Source organism: Ailuropoda melanoleuca, chromosome 1 (genome assembly GCF_002007445.2).
Source record: "Ailuropoda melanoleuca isolate Jingjing chromosome 1, ASM200744v2, whole genome shotgun sequence".
Taxonomy (NCBI): domain Eukaryota; kingdom Metazoa; phylum Chordata; class Mammalia; order Carnivora; family Ursidae; genus Ailuropoda; species Ailuropoda melanoleuca.
Genome location: NC_048218.1, coordinates 122,602,846 through 122,618,344, shown reverse-complemented (window position 1 = coordinate 122,618,344; position 15,499 = coordinate 122,602,846). Strand labels below are relative to the sequence as shown.

The window sequence follows — 15,499 nt, the reverse complement described above, 5'->3', positions numbered from 1 at the left end:
TACCACCCTGACACCAAAAGAGAGCACAAACTGCTGTTCTTGACCAGAATGAGGACTCAGCAATGGGGTGCGTCAATCCTACCTGACAGACAGGAAGTTAGAGACGCAGCTTCTGTTCCTCCTGCAGGTTTCTTCTAAGCGCTGGAGGGCAAAGCGGGTCTTGGGCTGGCTGTGCAAGTTGGACAGGCCGTTTCCCATCTGGAACCAGGGGCATGGATGAGATGGCCTCCCAGAAGCCTCCAGGGCTCACCTTGTGCCGTCTGAGGGACAGGCCACTGTGAGCTAGAGGTCAGGCTCTCCCCTCCCCTGGATCTGAACCACAGATGGCCAGTTCCCTGGTGGGTGACCTTGGAAGCATTGCTTGACCACCCTGCCTCCTCCGTCTTATCTTTAACAGGACGGTTGTGAAGTGTAAGTGACAAAATGTATAATGTTTAACAGGCTCTACAACGTAGGAATTGCTTAAGTATAATTCTCACTACTTAAGAAAACAAAACAAAACTTTGGCTCAGGGCACCTGGTTGGCTCAGTTGGTTAAGCGTCTGTCTTCGGCTCAGGTCATGATCCCAGGGTCCTGGGATCAAGCCCCACATCGGGCTCTCTGCTCAGTGAGGAGTCTCCTTCTCCCTCTCCCTCTGCCCACCCATGCTCACTTGCTTTTTCTCTCAAAATCTTAAAAACAAAACACACCTATGGCTTAAAACAATAGTGATCATTTTATTATCTCTGACCGTACTGGGAGTGGACGGGGTCCACAAGGCAGTTCTCACTAGGGCTTGCATTTGGGAGTGACCGGGATGGGAGTCGCCTTGCAGCCTTCCTCACTTACAGGTATGATGGCTGATCCTAGCTGTCTGCTGGGACCTCAGCTGGGGTTGTCACCCGGACCACTTAGAACCTCTTCGTGTGTGTGCCCAGGACTTTCTCCGAGCATGGTAGGTAGAGTTCTGAGAGAACAAGGTGGAAGTGCCTGGCATTTTTATGACCCAGCCTTGGTCCCCTCTGCCATCCTCTAGTGGTTGAGGTAGTTGTATTGTAAGAAAAGTATGTGGTAGCCATCTTAATAACCATTAGTAGGAATTCGTTTTTTCTTCCTTTATTTTTTAAGTCCCCTTATCCGTGAAGTGCTTGAAGAAGGCAGAGAACCAGGGCTTCTCCCAGATCACAAATGATCCTGAGGATGGCAGTGGAGACCATCCCTAGTCTATCTCAGCGTGCCTGTGTTTTATCTGTTAGCGGTGGGGACATGCATGTAGGGGAAACACTGCAAAAGGACAAAGGAACTTAGAATTTCTGCAGCTAGGGAGAACAAAAGACCTTAGACATATGTATGTCCTTCCATATGCTGAGACCAACAGGTTGCCCCGAATAGTTTCCTCTCAATCACTGCAAAATGCTCTTCCATCCAACACTTATGATCAACTTACTGGAATGATCCTCCCACCTCCCCTTCACCTTTATGGATCTTCTGTAGATTTCTTTCAAGAACATAAGATCACGGTTCCTATTGTGATCTTGCCTGGCCAATGAAATTTTCTAGATCCTCTTCTTTAAAAGATGACAGAAACATGATTTTACTTTTTCAAATGTAGCTTAAAATTAAATTTTACACTGATCCTAGTAATTTTCCCAACACCGGTCACAAGATACACAGATTGAGAAAATAAAAATCACGGCTTTCAAAAGAAAGCAAGCCAAGTTTTGCCGCCTTCTTAAAAAAAAGTACATCACCCACAAGCCTGATAAGACAGATCACAGCTTGAGTTGGCTCTGAGAAAATGCTGTAGGAGAGCCACTCTAGAAGTGTATCTTGACCTAAGACCACCAAGTCACACATGGTGTGACATGTGTAGACACCCTACACACATCAAAACAGTAGCCGACAGAGATATTTTCCTGTGGTGTCATCAACACACTGACCAGTGGCACTCAGCACAGAGTTCTTTCCGGGTTAGGATGAACTTGGCATTGAACTGTTGGAAGAACCAGCAAGACCATTTCACTTCCTAGTCAAGGAGAACACTGAGGAACGTACTACACGTTAGAAGATAGGAAACCATAAGGGGTCTTTCAAGGAAGAGGAGGTCAAAGAGGTAGCCCGCCCTTCCTCATGAAGCTGGTGACTGTAAGAATTTCATCCTGCTGCTGCTGATCCTTTGAAAATTTTATATAAATCCTTCCTCAGTCACCCAAGTCCTACGTACATACATTCGCGTGCAAACGATATAGACCAAGCCAAAAAGCTCCCTTTCCCGGTGATTTCCTGAACGCCTCTCTCCACCTGAGACAACATATTGCTCTTACTTATGATTATTTACGGCTCACATACATACCCCGAAAACACGATTGCTTTGCTTTATTGTTCATAAGTAGAACCACTCTGCAGGTACTGTTTTGCAGCTTGTGTACTTCCACTTTGTAACGCGTCTAGAGCTTGGTCTGCTTCAGAGATCGGCCTGTATTAGTCCTGAGGCTGTTCTCTAGAAGTCCAGAACAGGAGCCATGACTTAGGCAGTCCTCGACTGATGGACGTTCGACTGTCACCAGCACCGATCGTGCTTTTTGTGCACAAGTGTGAGAATTTCTCTAGGATAGACCTCTACAAGTTGAATTACTGCAATGAGACTGTTTTTAATTTTAATTAATGTTGCCAAATTACCTCCCAAAAAACGGTGACCAATTTACACCTCCAACCTACGGTATATAAATGTGCCTGTTCTCAGTACCTTGCCAACGGCCTGGGCGTATTTCATTGCATTTTCTTACGTATCAGTGAGGTTGGCGTTTTTCTGTGGTTTTGCCATTTGTCTTGCTTTTCAGTGAATTGCTTCTATCTTTTGTCTCTTATGTTGTTTGACTCTTTTTCTTAAAATTCATCTGAGTTGATTATATACTCTATATATTCAGAGGAATTTCTAAACTTCTGGAAGGCAGGAATCCTGCTTTAATCCTTTTTAAGGGCCTACCACTGTGTTAAAATATTTTTGTGATGTTTCCAAAATTAAAGACTGTTCTTGGGTAAGGCTCAGCTACTCGTGAGTTTGCAAAGCCACACAAAAAAAGTAGACATAACAGAATGACGACTCCAAAAATCAGTATCCTGAGGAGGACCAGAACTGTGCGAAATACCTGCTCAGGAGATGATCCGATTTGAACACATTCGTATGAAGAAACTGGCAGATCCTTTTTATTAAACATTCAGACAGGAATAAGGGGGAAAACCCAAAAGCAAGCTGTGCTCAAAGACAGACCGAGTCTGGTCTGCACCCTTAGGAAGGCTGACTGAAGGGCTGTGAGTCTTGGTGTCAGCACAACTCTGTTCCTATAGGTCCTGTCAGCAGAACTCAACAGTTCTCGCTTTCCTGCTGCGTACAGAGCTCCTTGTGGGACCACGGACACCTCCTTGCTCAGTAGACCATCTTCACGTGGCTGTGTCATAGGCTGCTGGCAGCCTCCCTCCCTGCCCTCTTGACCTCTCTAGCTTCCAGACGGCTTCCCTGATCTTTCCAAACCAAGCCATTTTTCTACTTCAGCCCCACCAACCACTGAAGACTGTTCGTGTTCTCAGACACTGCTGGTGAGAGAGTAGATTGGTAAAGTCCTTCTGGAGGGCGATCTGGTAATGTTTCAGAAACCTTAAAAGTTATAATGTAAAGGCTGAAGATTTAAGGACAGACACGACGTCTGTGGGTCAAGGGAGTGGGATTGTGGGAAAAGGCAAAGATAGGTCACTCTGCAATTGTGTTCTTATTTTTTCTATTTAATTTTTACCTCAAACTGTATCAGAAAGGAGGTAATACCAAAATGTTGACTAAGTTGGATACTGGGATTCAGGGCAATTAAACAAAAATTATGCATTTGGCATTTTCCATATTTTTTTCAGTGAAAATATAAACTTTTATGATTGGAAAAAAAATTTATTAAACTACCAATAAATAAACTTACAGTAGAAAAAAAAAGGCAGGGGGAACCTATAGATTAAAAAGGAGTTGGGAAACATTTCAATGTGACTTGTTTGGCAAATGATGTGAACAAATTGTTTAAAAAAAAAACTAGTGTAGCCAATGACTGAATATTTGTTAAGAAATTATTATTTTTTTAAAGATTTTATTTATTCATTTGACAGCAAGCACAAGCAGGGGGAGCAGCAGGCAGAGGGAGAGGGAGAAGCAGGCTCCTGGCTGAGCAGGGAGCCTGATGCAGGACTCGATCCCGGGACCATGAGATCATGACCTGAGCCTAATGCAGATGCTTAACCGACTGAGCCACCCAGGTGCCCAAGAAATTATTTTTTAGATATGAGATTATAGTCTTGGTATAAAAATGTTCATAACATGTATATAAATATTTATGAATGAAATATGTGTAATTGCTATAAAATCTGGTGTAGGGGGAGGAGGGGAGGGTACACAGAAGAAACAGGGATGACTAAGAACTAATAATCATTGAAGTTGGATAATGAGCACTCCCTCTTTGTGTGTGTGCGCATGCAAACTTCTGTAGTGGAATTTGAAAAGACAATAATGGGTGACCTACTTGGACCACCCTGCAGCACAGCCGCGTTGCACGGGAGGGGTGCAGGGCAGGGGGCTCCGCTTTGCAGTCAGTCCCAAAGCCACTTTCAGTTGGCATCCCTCCTGGCCTCTGGCTCCGGCTGTCCCTCTCATCCCATCCTCTAGTCCGCTCCCATTTTGCCCCTCCCTCTCGAAGCGGTTTCATCTCCGCATCCTCACCCTTCTTGCTTCTGTCACAGGCTTTCAAGTGACTTCTCTGTCTCGGCCAATGACCCTCCAGCCCGATAACCCTTCGCTGTGTCCCGGCAGCCTTCCGTCCTCTGGCTCACAGGCGGGCGGGGAAGGGGGGGGGTCGCGCCCACCGGTCTTGCTCCCTTGGGCCTGGCAGGCCCGGTGGACGTCGGTGCTCAGGAATCCTACCTGTGGTAGTGTTTGTGCCACCGGCTTTCCCCTTCTCCGGCCGGGGGCGGGGGCTGTTGCTCGGTGCTGTAACGGTTCAAAGCAGAAGGCCGGCCTTCTAAAGGTGGCCACTTGTTCCTGAACATACTGTGGGTACATCTTCTGTCACCCATCCTAAATGACCCCAGTTCTCCTGGCAACTTGAACTGAGAAGGCAAGTGAGCAAAGTTTTCTTTATACGCTTTTCTTTGCTATTTCATTCCTATTAAAAATCACAACCGATTCCAGTAGACGGGTAGGCGTGGAGACGGCGGGCGAGCTCTCGTGCCTCACCCTTTACCTCACCTCCTGGGCTTCAGTGACCTGCAGGTCACCAGCAATGTGGCCCTTGAAATTGGTTCCAAAGACCCGTGTTCTTGCTCAGTATGTGGAATTCTGTTTATAAATATTCTCGGGCGGGACCCTTTGGATCTCGGCAGTGTCAGACTGGGCTGGACCACGGTTTCCCCCAGCTGGGCTGCGAGCCCTGGGACGGGGGGAGCCTGCTTGCTGTGCAGGCTGCTCATGGACCCCAGGGAGCCGGCTCGCGCTTGGGCAGGGGGGTCCTCCCAGTCTGGTCCCTCCTGAAACACTTGCTCCAGACCAAAGGTTAGTCTGATCGTGTCATTCCCTGCCTGATGTCCTTCTGTGATGCCCCCCCCTGACCACGGAGCACTTAGGAGGGAATCCACAGGCCTTCAGCGTCCCCTGCTCCCGCACTTGTTGCACTTCTGTGCTGTAACAGACCCCTTCCCCCTCACACGAGCTGCTGCGTCCACTTGAAGTCTCGCCCCTTCGTCTGACACATGGAGCTACTATTTGCTGGGTGGGGGGAAAAATCAATGGCCGATTTGTGCAGATCTCTTGAGAACTGGCTCAGGCGCTCATCCCCAGCCTGTACGTGGGTCGGACGATTGTGTCTCTCTCTCTCTCTCTCTCTCTCTCTCACACACACACACACACACACACACACACACACACGTAGCATTGCATGCGTCTGCTACATTGCTAACCACCTGCTGGCGCCGCGGGGCTGGTATTGACCTGTTCCCGCTCCGCCCCACGTCTGTCCTATGGACTCGGTGGAAGTCTGCAGACTTGGAGCCAGGTTCGGGCCAGGTGCTTGTCCTGCCCACAGAAAACACAGCTGGGAGAGCAGCGGGCAAGAGCAAGGAGCATTTTCTGACCTCTGGCGCCAGCACGGTGGGAGGTGGTGGTGGCAGCTGACATTCACTGTGGCTGCCAGCGCGGTGGCTCCAGGGACGACAGGTTGGAGTGACCCGACGCCAGCAGCCCTTTGAGCAGCTCCATCCCAGGTGAGTGTGGCTCGGCTCCAGCAGACCCAGAGCCAGCTGCAGAGGCCTCGCGGCCAAAGGGCAGGTCACACCGGCTGTGCATGCTGCCCAGGGCTGCCAGCATCTTCTCGAGCATCACCCTTCCTCCCCTCTGCCTCTCGCGTCTCCCTCATGCTTCCTTCTGCTCGTTGAGCCATTAGCGCATCTCTGTCACACATGTCCCTGTGCTAAATTTCCTGTTTGACTCTGTACCTGACCAGTTTGTCTGAAAGAAACTCTAATTCATTCCTTGAGGGCAGGAACCGTCTTATTCATCCTTTATTTAAAGCCTTCTGCCCAGCAGAGTACATAGCGCACCAGTCTTGCAAGTGAGGATGTAGTAGACTGTGGAAAATTCTTGGGGAGCTTATGGGGCTTTTGGAAACTTCTACAGGTTATTTAAATGTATCAAAAATATATTCACTTTAACACCTCCTCCTAACGACAGCCTCCTCCCCACTCGCAATCTGTGTGGTTTGCATGGGACTGACTCCCATCCAGTGGCTCCAAGTACGCATGTAAACCAGGTTGTGCTAATCACAGCTGATAGAATTTTCTGGAAGTGTTGGAAGAGGGGGCTCTCCTCTGAGTCTCAGGTGACTTTAAATGCATTTCTGGGAAAGACCTTAGTTCAAGTCTCTTTAGGTCAATCTGTCTATTCCATTCAGGAACTTCACCATTTGTTCCTGAAAAAAAATGATGCTTCCATTATTTTTGTGGCCACGAAGAAAAATTACATTCATAAAATCTTAGCTCGGCTACTGCCAGTGACCAGGCTGCTGAGGTTATTAAAGTCATTTTTCTATATTAAATGAATTTAAGAATTTGTAGGCACTTTGGGAAGAAAACTGCAGTCTGTTTCCAGTGATCTTCAAGGAGTATCCTAACCATGTATGAAGGGTGCAGCCTTGAAAACAGGGTCATCTGAAGGTCATATGGCAGGGAATCAGATATTTCAGAGGACTACGGTTGCTGTTGCGGTGTAATGAAAGCAAGCCAAAAACCAAGCAGCAGTTCCGTTCCTCGCTGGGTCTTCCGTATTGTGCGTCCGAGAGGATGGTGCCCCTTGGGAAACTGCCAATCTGATTAGTACTCTGGATGACCATGAGACTGAATCATTCTTCCACTGTCCGGCTCTGCTTCTGGATTTGGTTAGCAAGAAGAGGGCACTGGCAAGGGACAGCCCTTAGCTACAACGCATCCGCTCCCTTTGGGAGCATTTAAATCAAGGAATAGATCGAGAACCTACTGCATGCAAAATACTTCGTTAGAACATCCTTCAGCTTTCATTCTTTGTCGTTCCTGTGACAGGATGGCATGCTGATAGAGACGAAGAGAAAAACGCAGGATGAAAACACGGAGCCTGGCGTGGTGGAGTCCCACAGACCTGCACACAGCTTCTGATTCTGGCACTTTCCCTTGGGTCAGTCATTTTACCTTCCGGGTATCTGTAACACATTTATTAAGCCTTGGAACTGTGACAGACTTTTTAAATAGGCCCTAGAGATGGATATGTATATGTGACATAGTCTCTGCCTTCCAGAGTCCCCAGCCTGTTGAGCAGATGGACACTTTGTTTCTGTGGCAAAGCACAGGACAGTCATCATACAAGATGGGGCGCCTGGGTGGCATAGTCGTTAAGCGTCTGCCTTCGGCTCAGGGCGTGATCCCGGCGTTCCAGGATCGAGTCCCGCATCAGGCTCCTCCGCTGGGAGCCTGCTTCTTCCTCTCCCACTCCCCTGCTTGTGTTCCCTCTCTCGCTGGCTGTCTCTCTGTCACATAAATAAATAAAATCTTAAAAAAAAAAAAAAAAGAAACATACAAGATGCTAGTGAACACAGAAAGGGGAGGGGCCAATTCTGACTTATTTTGGACTGAGAAAAGCCAGAGGTTCTGGAAAATGGCAGTTTTAGAGAAAGGTGAGAGGCCCTTATGATTACTGCTCTGCCATCTAGGGGTTACAGCTCCCAAGATGCTGTTCTCTTCATTGTTGGCTATAGATCTCTTTGCCCTCCCATTTCGAAGACCAGTATTATTTTCTTCTGTTCCCTTTCCTTCTCCACCTTCCTCCTCCTCCTCTTTAACCATCTCCACAGCACAGAAAGGATCAGAGTCCAAAGGATTGGCTATTTCAAAACCACAACGGCAACAGGCTCTACCTGACCACTTGAGCAAAGCAGGAGAGATGAAGACTGGCCTGGGATTAGGCCAGTTAGGGGCTAACATGTACTTGGCTGTGCTGCCTTCAGCTACTGGATTTGGGCTGAGCAGACTGGAGTTGACACAGAATTAACGGTTTTCCCACCAGTCGGCAAACATAGTTGAATGTCTTGTATATAAATCCCACTTAGCTGGGCATGGAGAATAGACCTAGAATTAATATGACATCTGGGAATTGAGAGTCGAACGGGAATCAAGTGGGTACTTAATTTCAGGAGTTCATAGGAGAAGTCCAGGGTGCTATGCAGGCACTTGACTGGAAAAGCAGAGAAGACAACGCTGGCGAAGTGATGTTGAGGCTGAAGGATGTGGAGGAATGAGCTAGGAGACATCTGGGGAATATTCCCCTTTTGTTCCTGTCATCACTTCCTCCTCCAGTATTAAGAAGTTGAGCCCGGAGGCTATCCTTGCTCGTGGAGAGTGGCCCCCACGCTTCAGCTGACACGACTCCCAGCTGAGACGCAGGTGAGAAAGCAGCTCAGACGCTGGCGCAGGTCCCGGTGAGCCGCTCGTGCCCACCGCGCAGCTCCCCCAGGCGGCACGGCTGCTGCCGGCGCATCCGTCCGTTTCTCTGGACCCTGCGGGGGAAGTCAATGGTGGGTGCCGCCTCCTGTGGGAAGTCCATCCTGTGTCCTCTGTCTGTGTGAGGGTCTCCTTTTCAGTTCAAGTACCGGCCTCATCGGAGTCCCAGCAGCCCGGGCACAACACCGGCCTTCTTGTAATTCTAGGACCCTAAAATAAGTTCTCCATTTTGACCAAGCTTAGCTAGAGTTGTGTTCCTCTCGCAACCAAGAGTCCCTCCTGACTGACGAATGCAGTTATGTTAGTGTTTGGAGAGGTGAAAGTACATGTCTCGAACCTAAATCTTAGTGCATTTTTAAAAACTGAAACTAAAAAGAATCTTAAAAGAAGCTAGTTATGTTAAAACAAACTTCAAATGAATATCTACAAATATTTTATTGAGCTCTTACGAGCAACTCTTCCACAGTTTTGGAACTTGAAATTTATGCTGTGTCCTTTCATTGTTTGAACAGACAATTCCTGCTGTACTTCCCTCTATGCGTTTTGGCGGAGAAGCCGGGCATCAAACGGCCAGAGAGAACGCGCTGTAAGTAACACCTGGAGAAACGAGAAGGACCCGTGGCGTTCTGAAGCGAGCCAGCAGGGGAGGGGCCCAGGGGACATTCTTGGCGTTGACAAGTGCAGGCAGTGGTCTCTTGGGCAGAGAGTGGGCACTGTGTTTCTGCAGCGACAAGCCCCTTTCTAGAATGAGGAATTCTCATGTATTCATTTGCTAGGGCTGCCAGAGCACAATCCCACAGACTAGATGGCTTAACCCACAGGAATGTATTTTCTCACGGTCCTGGTGGCTGAAGTCCACGAGGAGGATGTCAGCAGGGCTCTCCTTTGTGCCTACAGGGTCTCTCCTGTGTGTGTGCATACGGCTGTGTCCGTATTTCCTCTCATAACGATACCATTTTGGAAAGAGCCCATCCATATGACTTCATTTTAACTTAATTACCTCTTTAGAGGCCCTATCTCCCAGTATAGTCCTAGTCTCAGGTACTGGGGGTTGGGACTTCCAACATATAAATTTTAAGGGGAAACAATTTGGCCCATACCTAATATGTGGAAACACAGTCATGCTCCTTTTTCTTTTAGAAAAAAAAAAAAACAAGTAAAAGTATTATTGGCAGATAAGAACTGGCATTATTATAAGCCAAAGAACATACATTAACCTGGCAAAAATTAAAAGGAAGCTGCAAAGTGGTCAGATGGGAGACAAGTGGGTCTTGCCTGGCAGGGAGGATGGGAGGAACGACCCTGTAGTGACACTGAATTAATCAGCCAGCCAAAGATGTGGGTATTCAGACACACAGCAGATGGGCATTGGGTCTGAGTGTAAAAATAACAGAGTGTGGGGGCACCTGGGTGGCACAGCAGTTAAGTGTCTGCCTTCAGCTCAGGGCGTGATCCCAGCGTTATGGGATCGAGCCCCACATCAGGCTCCTCTGCTGTGAGCCTGCTTCTTCCTCTCCCACTCCCCCTGCTTGTGTTCCCTCTCTCGCTGGCTGTCTCTATCTCTGTAGAATAATAAATAAAATCTTTAAAAAAAAAAAAAAAAGAGCGTGAGAGTAACTGATTCAATGTGCCGTTTCTAGAGGGATTTGGATATGCTTAGAGTGGACACAGGACTCAGGATCTAGCTATTGCAACGGGCAGCCCAGAGGTGAACCCACAGATCTGACGGGTAGTTGCCAGCCTTGGCTGGACCCCGCCCTGCCTCTGGATGTGGCCAAGGGTGGGGCACACCCTTCTGTTGCCGGACAGCTCAGATGTTAGAAAGTTCTCGCTTATAGCTTTCTCGATGTAGCCGTGATCGGCCTCAGCAGCCGGACTTCCGGAGCAACGAGAGCACACGCCTCCCTTCTGTACGGGACCTGCTTCCAAGCCTTGCTAACGAGCACACCCTCAGTTTTCATATCTTTGAAGTGATATGCCATCCAGTTCCTTCGCTTCTTAAATGGTAAGAGTTCAAATTCTGTCCTCTCCTAGCTGCTCCTCTCTACTTTGTGAAAACCTCTGCTAATAATGTCTTCAACAAAGTGCTCTCGCATGCAGAATGTGGGATTCCGTTTCCCATGAACCGGCCCACGGTCCATTACAATTGTGCATGTTTCTTTAGTCACTGATGTTCCCTCTTTGTGGTCAAGCAATGGCAATCTAATTTTGGAAAAATGTAAGCTGATGCCTGGAGGCACTTGCTGCATTAGTTGTCTGGTGCTGCACAGCAAAGCACCCCCAGATTTAGCCACTAAAACCCACAACCATTCATCCTCTCTGTTCCCAAGGATCAGGAATTCGAGTGGCTGAAGTGGGCGGCTCCAGCTGGGGTCTTCCAGGAGTCCTAGGTCACGCTGTTGGCGGGGGCTGCAGACACTCATTTGCCACTGCAGAGTCCCTTCCGAGCTCCCTCGCCTGCTGCTGGCAGGGTTTCGGGTCCTCCCCGCGGGGGCCTCTCTTCATGGCCTGGCTTCCTCCAGGGTGAATGATGCCAGGCCCCAGTGACTTTTAGGACCGAACCTTGGAAGTGATGTACCATCAATCCCGCCATGTTCTGTTGGTCACTGACCAACCCTGGCAGAGGGCAGGGGTTACGGGGGTCACCTCAAGGGCTGACACTCACGAAGCATTTGCTACATGCTGGTTACTCTTCCTGTGCCTTGTACTAGCTGACACTTTCCAAGCAGTATCTTCCTTCAGGCTTTCGACGTCCTCCGAAGTAGGGGCAGTGATCACCCCATCTTACATTTGAGGCAACTGAGGCTTAGAAAGGCTGACTTCCCCAAGTGGTTTCTTAGTGAAAGAGCATGGGTTAAGAATTGTCGATCTTAAGAGCAAAGTGCTCCCGCTGTTTAGCCAAGTCCTCTTTACATTTGAACTGCTAACCAGGTCTTTCCTAATCCATCTCTGTACAAATAATTGTTCTGAGCATGACTGAAGATTTCTGCATTTCACCTGTATTAGGTTCTCCATACTTAAGTATTACAAGGTGACTTTCATTCTCGATTGTCACTTGCGAATTCCTTCCATTATACCTACAGATCCTATTTACACGAGGTGTGAGACCACCTCGAAGAGACCAGCACGTGCAGACGTGCCCATAAAACTGGATAAGCACTAGGATTAGAAGAAAAGTCTGATGACTGTTATGTACATAGTTTCTGAAGTAAAATTATCTCAAAAATTGAAGCTTAATGGGTGCCTGGGTGGCTCAGTTGGTTGAGCGTCTGACTCTTGATTTTGACTCAGGTCATGGTCTTGGGGTCTTGAGATGGAGCTCCAGGTCAGGCTCCATGCTCAGCAGGGAGTCTGCTAGGGATTCTCTCTCCCTCTGCCCCTCCCCCTGCTCACGTGCACACGCCCTCTTGCTAATAAGATCTCTAATAAACTCCATAGGCAGATGGCCTCAGGACATGAATATGTGACTCAAGGGTAACTGAAGTCACCGAGTCAGTCCTTTGACATTGAGATAAAATTGGCTCAGTGCCTTTATCCATCTCCCTTTAGGAAGACCAGCCTTCTCCCAACGTGCCCAGCCAATCTGGGGTTTCTATGTTCTTGTTATCATATGCAGGTCGATGCTCTTGTTCCCCGTCAACTCCAGCACTTGCCTCCTGCTGCAGTTATGTTCTCCCTGCTCTTCAAGGGTCCCGTGTGTAGAGCACAGCTCATCACTTTCCCTTAGAACCTACTCACAGATGACACTGTTTGGATAGCAGACTTTACTGGACACTGGGGGAGGCAGAGGGTCCAGCATCAAGGCGACAATCAGGTGTGAATACTGGTCTTAAAAGCCCTTTGGTTATCCTGGTTGCTTGTTCTCATTCCCTGAAATCCCTCCCCCACCCCCGCTCAGTTCCCCTCCCTTTAGAAAGCAGAGCAGCTTGGCTCCTGGCCGCTGATGGAGCTCTGGGCTAGCCAGTATTATCTGAAGAGCACAGCCAGGAACGTACAGCGGTTCTGGTTCTGCTGCTGCTTCTCGCCCTCTCAAGTCTCCGTGTCTGTCCGCCCATCAGTCTTTGTAAGCTCCGGAGAGCAGGATAAAGGTTGAGTTTTTCAGGGGTGTGGCCCCTACACCTGCCTTTAGGAGGCAGACCCTGTACACGTCAGCTTTGGCTTTAGGTAGCGTCATTTTCTTCAACTCTGTCACAGGTAGTCCGAACGAGGGGGACAGGCTTCCTAGGTTGCCAGGGACCGTGGTGTTGGCTTGCTGCGTGATGGTGCCCCTCACGTTCTCAAGATGCCGTGGCTGGGGTCACCAGTTACATGATCACTAGAGTCCAAGAGCAGTGCATGGAATTCTGAAAGTCTATCATTGATGTGCTAACATCAAAGCAAAAGGGAATTAAGGCTACTTGGAATTAACTGGGGCAAAAAGCTAGATTAATTCTGGAACAAATGCTTTGGTTTAAATCATTTGAGTACATTGATCTGTGGTGATCTGACCTATTCAGGCATTTACCAAGTCTGGGACTAAGGGCCTTTCTAATGTCTCAGTTTTTTGACAGTGAGTAGAATGGTTTTTTAGAAAATGACAGCACGAAAGGGGAACTGTGGAAAGTGGATGTATCCACGAAGCCCTCAGGTATCAAGAAAGATCAATCACAGGAACTACCCAAGAAGGTGGGCTCTGCTCTTCTTGCTTTCTGCCATAGTATTTCCGACACTCCTTCCAGAGGAAAGAACTCCACGCCTGGCAGGAGAATGAGGTTCGGTCTAGTAAGGGACATTTAATTGAGCAGCCTTTCTGTAGGATGCTTTTGGAGATTTGATTTTTCTTTTGAGGAGCATTTCGTTTATGGGGATAAGGCCTATATACCTGATAATATATCACAAATACCTTTGTCATGTTTGTGTCACAGTCCTGGGAGGCTGGAATACGAACTGCTTTAAGTTGGGGGACAGAGTACGTTGGGGACACAGTATGTTGGAGATGGTGAGATATTGAGTTAGATTTTGAAGGCTGATGGGATCTAAACTGGATGAGTTGAAAGAGGGTAACTGAATAAATGGGAAAAATGTAATGTACAGATTGAAAGCATTGGAAATAGCAAATATCTGGGAATTTGATTGGAACAGTCTAGAAGGATGATTTTTTTTAAAGATCTTATTTATTCGTTTGACAGGGAGAGCAAGAACACAAGCAGGGGGAGGGAGACAGCAGGGTCCTGCTGAGCAGGGAGCCTGACACGGCGCTCAATCCCAGGACCCCGGGATCATGACCTGAGCCGAAGGCAGATGCTTAACCGACTGAGCCACCCAGGTGCCCAAGAAGGATAATTCATGCAGAAATTGGGTGCAGAATAAATCAGAAGTGTGGACAGTGGAAGCAGGAACACTGGGAAGGGATTGGTTCTAATCCAGCCAGATGCTGGATGAGAAGAATCTGGGTCCAGGACAGTGGCAGTGAGAATGCACAGGACAGCGCGACGGTGAGAAAAGCTGGCAGACTGGGTGGGGCATGGAGGAGGAAGAGCATTCAAAGATGAGGCTTTAGGAACTTGAGAATAAATTGTGTTCATTACAGAAGTAAGAACGTAGACAACAGAGACTTGTTGATGGTGGCCGTGAAGATCAAAAGGGAGGAAAAGATGACAGAAGAGAGGACAGCAGGTCTCTAGAGAAGCACATCTACCAGAGGGGGCCACATTTACAAGGCCTGTCACTCAGGTCACAGAACGCTACGAGGTATGTATTTCTCTGTCTTGAACAAGGGAGGAAGACTGGACAGACTCTCGTTCATTCGGCAGACCTCTTTAGGTGCCTCTCCTGCGTCCCTCTACCATGGGAAAGGTGAACACGGTATATCCCTGGCCGTCACTGAGCTCCCAGGACGAGGCAGACACGTAAGCAGAAAGGGCAGGATGCCATTGTGGTGTAGTATCCAAGGTGGGTTGCTTCCCCCCTTGGGGAAAGTCTCCCCTGTTCACAGCAAGGTGGCCCCGAGGACAGGGATGATAACGCGGAGAGGGAAAAGCGAATCCTTGATTTTAAGTTCCAAAACAGACTCTTAAAAACTGAGTCAGCAGCTTGCAGAAACCTCAGCCTTTGTGTACCCAAAACAATACATGATAACATGACAGCTGTCCACGGCCCCAGTAGGAAGCAACCAGGTTGGGGTAGAGCCAGGGGAGACAGGCCCCAGGAGGAGAGAGTGGAGAGGCAAGGGGCACCTCGCTCTGAGCTCCAGACTGAGGTCTCAGTCAAGACAGACTCAGCAACTTCAAGAACAGAGTCCCCACTTTCCGTTTCCTTTGAGAGGTAGCAAGCCTTACCAAGCAAATGCCCACTTTCTCTGGCCCCCCCACCCAGTACAAAACACATACCACACGCACTCTTGGGAATGTCAAGGAAGCAACAGAGAAAGACCGACTTGGTTGGCAAGACTGACTTTCCCAAGCACCAGAGCCATGAGGTGGACAGAGGCAT

The 15,499-nt window shown here is 48.4% G+C and overlaps 1 long non-coding RNA gene across 1 annotated transcript in view; it reads left to right on the top strand.

Annotated features, from left to right (window-relative positions):
- LOC109488664 overlaps positions 1-10,945 on the top strand; it is a 79,275-nt gene extending 68,330 nt beyond the window's left edge. Inside the window, exons 3-6 of the long non-coding RNA XR_002141588.2 lie at positions 7,598-7,709; positions 8,885-8,971; positions 9,541-9,614; positions 10,867-10,945. This is a non-coding gene — a long non-coding RNA (uncharacterized LOC109488664). The remainder of the gene's footprint in view (positions 1-7,597; positions 7,710-8,884; positions 8,972-9,540; positions 9,615-10,866) is intronic.
- Positions 10,946-15,499: the final 4,554 nt, after the last annotated feature.